Raw genomic sequence first — 7,997 nt, 5'->3', positions numbered from 1 at the left:
TGTACCTCCTGAAGTTCCCATGGACGGTGAAACAGAGAACTAAGGAGGAAGAGGCGTGAAAACCCTAATCACAGCGGGTCCAGGTGTGATTCTCCACAACCCCCACTCGGCATTCCTAACTCTATACTGGAAATCCTGTTTGGAGAAAAGAGGGAGAAAAAGGGAAATCACAAGGGGTCTCTAGCTGCCAAAGACTGCAAATTGGACATTATGTTAGGTTCTCATAGGAAGTTATTTCCGGGTCCATTTATTAGTAGGGAAAGCAAAAGTTGTGGACTTCTCTATTTCATCACCGGACATCACGCGGATGCGTATCCCAGAGCGTTCACTGCCAGTCACCTTGCCCACCCCATTCCCCACTCCCAGAGCTATTCTCGCTATTGCTTTGGGTGGGGAAACTGAGGTTAGGGAAGGAACTTTGTTGTAACCTCACTACCTACTGGAACTCCAACCTTCTTTTTCTTCCCTCTTGCCTGGAGCATTTCCTCATCATGCTGTATTAATGTTTATATCAGTGTCTGACATCTAGGAGCCTAGCCTTCTGTGGTTGAGTCTTTGGTTCCTCTCACTCCCACAGTGCCCCCTCTACCTTTCAGGAAGTCAGGTCGGATCCTGGTCAAGACAGCTGTTTGCTCCTCCTAAATTATGTTCTCTAAACATCCCCAGTTTCTTCCATGGAATTTTATGTGGCAAGATCTCAAGAACCTATACTGGTTGCCCCTCTATGAACTCTTCTAGCTTATCAATGGCCTTCCTAAACTATGGTTCGTAGAATAGAATGTAATACTTCAGACATCAAAATCTAGAGTGATTATCACTTCTTTATTGCTAGAAGCTATGTACTTCACTTACTACAGCTCGAGGTTAAATTAAGCTTTTTTGTTCATCATCCCGCACTGCCGATCCATATTGAGCTTGTAATCGGCTACGAAATTAGATTTTTTTTCCCCGCAGATCTTTTTGCACCTAGTCACACTTCCATTTTTTTTTTTTTACTTTGAAGTTGATTTTTTTGAAGCATTAAATCTTATTAGATTCAGCCCAACATTTCTAGTCTGTTGAGATCTTTTTGGCTCTGACATCCATTTAGTGTATTAGCTATTCTTGATGTGTTTGGTCTTCTGCAGGTTTGGTAAGCACGCCCACTGTGCCTTTATGTAAGTCACTGATAAAAAGGTAAAACACCATTGGCCCAAGCACAGATCTTTGGAACACTCCACTACAGACCACCTTCCAAGTCGATATTGAACCATTTAATAATATTGTCGGAAAATAATTTTTTATTATACTTTGTGTTTTAAGCACAAGTCTGCCAGAAACAATTTTAGTTTATCATTATTCTCTATCCAAGCCTCTGTAGATAGAGTGCAGCCCAGCTGATTCCTTATCTTCAGTGCCTTAGAAATAGAAACTCATCCCATCATTTAGGAAAGTATCCTTGACTTAGCCTCTAAAGGGAAGGACAGCTCCTAGGTAAGAAGGGAGGCTGCTGCACAGTCTGCTTCCTCCTGTCTGTACAAACAGCTTCCTTCCCTGCCTTCATTAAAGAGTTCCATTTGACTGACAAAAAAAAAAAAAACAACAAAAAACCTGAGCCATTTCTAGCTTAGAAAGAGAAATGGACACACTGGCATAGTCTTCCCACTTTATGCTCTTGGATATGACTCTCCCTTCCCCAGATGATTCGAGGTGACAATTGCAACAATCTTGAACAAAGGAAAAAAATCATCATATGCTAAAATACAATTTGGGGTTAACATTCCAGAATAGTCACTACAGAATTCCTCCCTTGACCACTGTCATCAAGGATTTCAAGGATCTCTCTCCTATGATCAATATCAGTATTGTCAGTCTTTTCTGAATGGGGAAGGGTGGGGTTATAGTGGCTCGGGTTCAGAGGATGGGGAGGCAATGATCTCATCTAAACAAGAGTTAAAGGTTATCACCCTTGATCCATTTCCTGGAACCTTACCTTTTGTTCCAACCACCTTTCTAAAGGGCAAAAAGTCTGCAAAGGGCTTCTAACTAGAGAAAGCATTATTTCTTTATATTTTCAGTTGAACTAAAATTTTTTTAATATACTTCCATAATTCCCCCATTTGTGCATCTTATACAGTTATTTTAAGCATAATCTATGTTTATTAATTCTAGGATCTCAACTTTATACCTTCTAATCAGTAGCAAGATATATTTCCCTAGTTGGTTCAAAATATAGAGTTCTCTGTGGTTTGCTTTTAATGTAGCAAATACAGCAAGACAGTGAAATGACAAAAATTATTCTGCATATTATTATAGTAAACCAAGCAACATAATGGGGTTGAAAGCATTGCCTCGAATTGGGGTACAGAAAACAATTCCGTGGGTGGAGACAAAACCCAGTGTTCAAACATACTTCAGTTTACTGCTAGCCCTTTAATCTTCTAAACATTAGTCAGAAGTCTATGAAGATTAGCAAAGCCCTCTGGGATCAAAGTAGATCACTTTAAAGGCATTTGGAATTTTACTCAGCTGCCCAGTAGATAATCTAGTCCTTTAGATATAGTTGTTTCAGAACATAAATTCTGAATCCATATACTAATTCTTCACATATCGTTATAACTCTCATCTAGAGATGGAGAGTCTTTTGTTGTTGTTCAGTCACTTCAGTCATGTCTGACTTTGTCATTTGATTCCAACAACACAGGGCTGGGGTAGGTGCTATTATTATCCCCATTTGGGATTTCCTTGGCAAAGATGCTGGCATGGTTTACCATTTCCTTCTCCAGATCATTTTGCAGATGAGGAAACTGAGGCAAACAGGGTAAAGTGACTTGCTCAAGTTTTCACAGCTAGTGTCTGAGCCCAGATTTGAGCTCAGGTCTTCCTGATTCCAGGTCCTGCACTTTATCCACTTCACCACCTACCTGCCCATGGAGAATCTACTTACTATTATCTGTTGAATCCCACAAATCTTGTCATATACTCCAATGACATCCTCTTCTAAAATTTTGTGCCTAGTGCATCTTTATGGTTGAAAAGGTTTGAAAAATCTACTAATTCCCTATTCCATACCCAATATCTGGCATTGTTCTAAGAGGACTTACTTAGAACAGAAGAGGCTCTCCTGGGCATCTGAGCTCCCACACATCATGCTAGATTACTCAGTCCCAAATGCAAACTTCCCAAGACTTCTGAGCCAGGACCCAGACTCTCTTCACTGGGCCAAAATTCCTGGAAAGCAAGCCATGAATAGCTGCTCTTCTAACTTGAGAACCTCTGGAGAATAACTCCATGGCCATAGGTCAGAAAGGATTTTTGACTCCTGGAATTGTCCAATCAACGCTGATGACTGAGGCCATCATTTGTGTCCCACAGCTGACCGTTCAAAAAGTTATGGACTTCAGAGCATCACTTAGTTGTAATGGAGTGACTCAGCTTGTTAGACAATCTCCTTTATTATAGAGGTCAGGAGAATTCTCATGTGGTTACAGTTTTGGAAGTGGCAGTATGACTGATGTACCGACTCGCAGCGCCTGGAGGGCTCTGGCTTTTGTCTGGACCACAGGAAGGAGGGATTCCTTGTTGCTGAGGCACGTGGTTCACATCTGGTCCTGATAGCAGCAGCTGTGGTCCTAGTCACAGCCTTGATCAGCTCCCATAGGTCTGAGGGGAAAACCAGCCAGTTCCATATTGCTGAGACACAAGGTTGAGATCCCTGGCCCTTGCTTTCATGTTCAAGTCCTGAATCACAGGGCTATATTCATCAGGTGTGGTTGTCAAAGGTCTTAATCCCAGCCTTGGTCAGCAGTTTATGGATCTAGTGGGAGGGGTCATACAGTTAGTAGGTGTCTATATTAGGAACTCAGGTCTCCCTGACTCTAAACTCAGTATTCTATCCATTATACTACCTAGCTGTCACTTTTTCTTGCTTTCTCAACATTATATGCCTGAAAAGGAGCTAGGTTATGAGGATGGCAGTTCCTGGGCAACTGGGGAGGAGGGGTGGATCAATGGATAGAGCGCCATGCCTGGAGCTAAGAAGACCTGGGTTCAAATCTAGACTCAGACAATAACCAACCATGTGATGCTGGACTTAACATCTTTTTGCCTCAGTTTTCTTAGCAGTAAAATGGGGATGATACTAGCACCTACCCTGATGAGGGTACAGTCTCTGGGAACCCCCTTGAACCTGATGGGATACAGTCTCTGGGAGCCCCCTTGAACTCTCCTTGAATCTTCCCATTAGATCTGGCCTTCCCCTAATGCCATAAGCTTTTCATGCCCTAATAGCCTAGCCTAGCCTTGCATTGTTTGGTTACCTCTGGATGGCTTTCTGGCTGTTTCCCACCCTTGATCCTGATCAAAATGTCTATGCCCTAGTTCTGTTACCCTAGCTCTCTTACAGTCTGTCATTTCCAGGTAGCCTTTAGCTACTTCCCACCCTTAATCCCACTCTCTAGGTTCCTGGTGTCTGACCTCATTCCAGTCCCATCAAGCTCCTCCTCAAGACCTTCCCTAAACCCCTCCTCCCATCAGCCCAGGACCACCCTAAATCCCTCCCACGATCTTTGTGTATATAAGTTCCATCTTGCCTCCATGAAGGGGCTCAGATTCAATCTAGCTCAGGAGATTGAATTCTGACCCACTTGTGAAAACAAGCATCACAAAGGGTGGGATTTCTTAAGACAAACCCTTAATAAACTTTGTCTTTTTCCTTGGCTGAGAAGGCTTGGGTCGAATTCATTCGGCAGGACCCGGCGTGTTGGTATTTTGGTGTCTGGAGCACCCCTCAACCCCAAACCTCATCAGCTCCAGTGCATTATGCTCCAGTGCCCTGGAGCAAAGTAAGGATTATTTTAGGCAAAAACAAGCCTTGCAGAAGAAAACAAGGTCTTGTAGCCTGACTAATAGATGCTGAAAAGAAATAAAATTAAACCATAATTGTTCTGCCTGATGGATGTGTAGATTACCTCAGTTTAGACCTTTTTTAAAATTGCCTCACCATTGCCAGGATGGCATTGGACTATACTTCTGAAAAATCTCTTTGCAAAGGGTCCCATGTGTTATACCAGCAGCGAGCAAGACGCATCACAGAGTATAAGTTTTAATTGGAGAATTTATTAGCCGGCAGCCGTCTGGAGCACAAGCAACCCAAATCAGAGTGGCCCTGAACAGAGCTCAGGGGGGAAGCTTTTATACAGAAGCAGAGGTTCAGCGGTTGGATATTTTAACTGTATGGGTGTTGCACAAGGTTTTTGGGCACAAGAGTCAAGAACAGGGATGTTAGCAAATGTCCGTCTTTGCATAACCTTATCCTTTTTAGCTGACAGGAACAGGCCTCGAGGGGCCCCTTGAGGCCTAACTGCATTCGTGTTGCCTTATTATTTTACTGTTTCAGGGAAGGGATGTTGAGGGACATATCCATAACAGGACTTGTTTGTTCACTTTGGGTGTAGGTCAGTTCCTTGTTCCTAAAGCCTGAGTCTTAAGGTAGGGTCTTGTGCTAATACAGGTTGAAGCAAGAGGGTAGGGGTCCCTTGGGGGATTACAGGAATGTGTGGTAAGCATTTTCTTCTTGATACACGGGTGTGTGCAGTAATGCAGGGAGGGGTCAACAACTGTCCTAACACAGGGTTCTTTGTTATAGAGCTAAACTGCAATCTTAATTCCAAGTATCACACATGCAGTCTACAAAAACAAAGGTTTCAAATTTTATTCATGATTTGAATTGTCTTTCTTTAAAAAATTCTGTTGTTCTTTTATTTTTATTTTATTTTTTTAAATAATATTTTATTTCTCCCCTTCCCCCAATGTCTGGATTTTCCTGTTTAACTTTTTCACTGTCCTCCTGAACCAGTCTCCTGGTCATTCATGTTCATATCCAGTCTTAGAGGGGTTTTCTCAGCTCTTCACACATTGGAGAGTTTCACATTTCTCTCATATGCCCCACCACCCTGGGTTCTCATCACCTCACCCCTGGAATATTGCAATACTCTTCTGGTAGAGTTTCCTGTCTCAGGTGTCTCCCCACACCAATCCATCCTCCACTCAACTCTCAAATGGATCTTCCTAAAGTCCAAGTCTGACTGCATTCTCCATTGTCAAAAAAAATTCAATGGCTCCTTATTATCTCCCAGATCAAATATAAACTCCTTTGGCTTTTAAAGTCCTCCATTACTTGACTCTCTACTACCTTTCCAATCTTCTTGTAACTTGCTCCCTTTTCTCCTGCCATCCAGAAACTGGCTTCTTTATAGCTCGTCAAAGAACACCACTCCATCTCCCAACTCCATGAATTTTTTTTTCTGAAAATATTAAGGTTTCATTGATGTATTTTACTTTTGCATTACAAACATGGCTTTGTGAGAGGTCTTGTGTAACAAATTTAAAACAATTAAGATAGACTAACAGGCTTCCTCCCCACCTCTCTACTTTTAAAAGTATTTCATTTATTGACAGAAATCTATTTTCTATCCATTTTCTCCCCCACTTAAAAAAAGATGAGAAAAACCAAACTCCTTGTAATATATATGCATATTCAAGCACAACAAATTCCCTCATTGGCTGTTTAAAAAAATTATCTCTCATTCCTCAGCAGGAGTCTATTTAAAAAAAATTTTTTTTCTTGCCCAATCATTTATTTTTCAATATTGTTGACAGTTCTTTCACACATACATGTGCACACACATACACACACACTTTTAATCTAAAAATGTCATTCTTACAAAAAGAAATAAAATATGGGGGATATACACACTTTAAAATTCCACCTAGAATTAATTACCTTTCAGTTCAGCAGTGTGCCATTTCAACATAGGTCTAATAAATTCAGCATGAGTCTATCGCCTCTCTGTCAGGAGGTGGATAATATGTTTCATCATCAGTCCTCATGGATAGTCATTGCATTGAACACAGTTCTTATAGCTTTCAAAATTGTCTTTGCAATTTTGTTGTTACTGTATAAATTATTCTCCTGATTCTGCTCATTTCATTATCAGTTTTATAAAGTTCTTCGATGCTCACTTAAGAAATATTGATATCATAGTATAAATTTTCCTGGTTATGGTTTACTTTATTCTGCATCAGTTCATTCAGATCTTTTGATGTCCCTTTGAAATCTTCTTTCTCCATTTTTTATAGCACGCATCGCATAAATAAAATTTATTCAGCCATTCTTCAATCGACAGGCATCCTTTTAATTTCCGATTTTTTTGTCACCACAAAAAGAGGTGCTATAAATAATTTTGTCCGTATAGGATTTTTTCCTATTACTTTATTAATTTATGTATATAGGCCTAAGAGTGATATAGCTGGGTAAAAGGGCATGCACTGTTTATAATAATTTTTTTGTGTATTAATTCCAAATTGCTTTTCAGAACGTTTGTTCCCATTCGTAAGTCCACCACACTAATATGCCTATTTTCCCCCATCCCTTCCAACATTTATCATTTTAATTTTTGTCATTTATGCATTTTCACTGGCTTTCCCCCATGCCTGAAACTCTCTTTTCTCTTCTCTGTCTTTTGGCTTCTCTGGGTTCCTTCAAATTTCAGTTAAAATTTAATCTTCTGCCAGAAACTTTTCTCAATCCTCCTTAAAACAAATGCCTTTGCCCTGGGTTTTTATTTTTATCTTTTTGGATCTCCAATTTATCTCACACACACACACACACACACACACGTATAATTGTATATACATACATGTGTATATATGTCTATCTATATATTTGTCTTGTTTGTATATAGATGTTTGCCTGTTGCCTCCACCATTAAACTGTGAGTTCCTTGAGAGGAGGGACTGGTTTTTTCCTTTCTTTGTTTCTTTAGCTAGCAGTTAGCATGGTGTTTGGCACAGATTAGGTGCTTTAATAAATACATGCTTGTTGACTTGACATAATAGAGAAGTGATCTGCAAACAAATTGGCTGGGGTTCTAAATTTACGGATCACCAACATTCATTAATACAAATTTAACTTTCTCAACAAAATGTCATGGAATAGACTTCTGAAGTGGGATTTT

Source organism: Trichosurus vulpecula, chromosome 8, assembly GCF_011100635.1.
Source record: "Trichosurus vulpecula isolate mTriVul1 chromosome 8, mTriVul1.pri, whole genome shotgun sequence".
Classification (NCBI taxonomy): domain Eukaryota; kingdom Metazoa; phylum Chordata; class Mammalia; order Diprotodontia; family Phalangeridae; genus Trichosurus; species Trichosurus vulpecula.
This window is presented reverse-complemented; position numbering follows the sequence as displayed.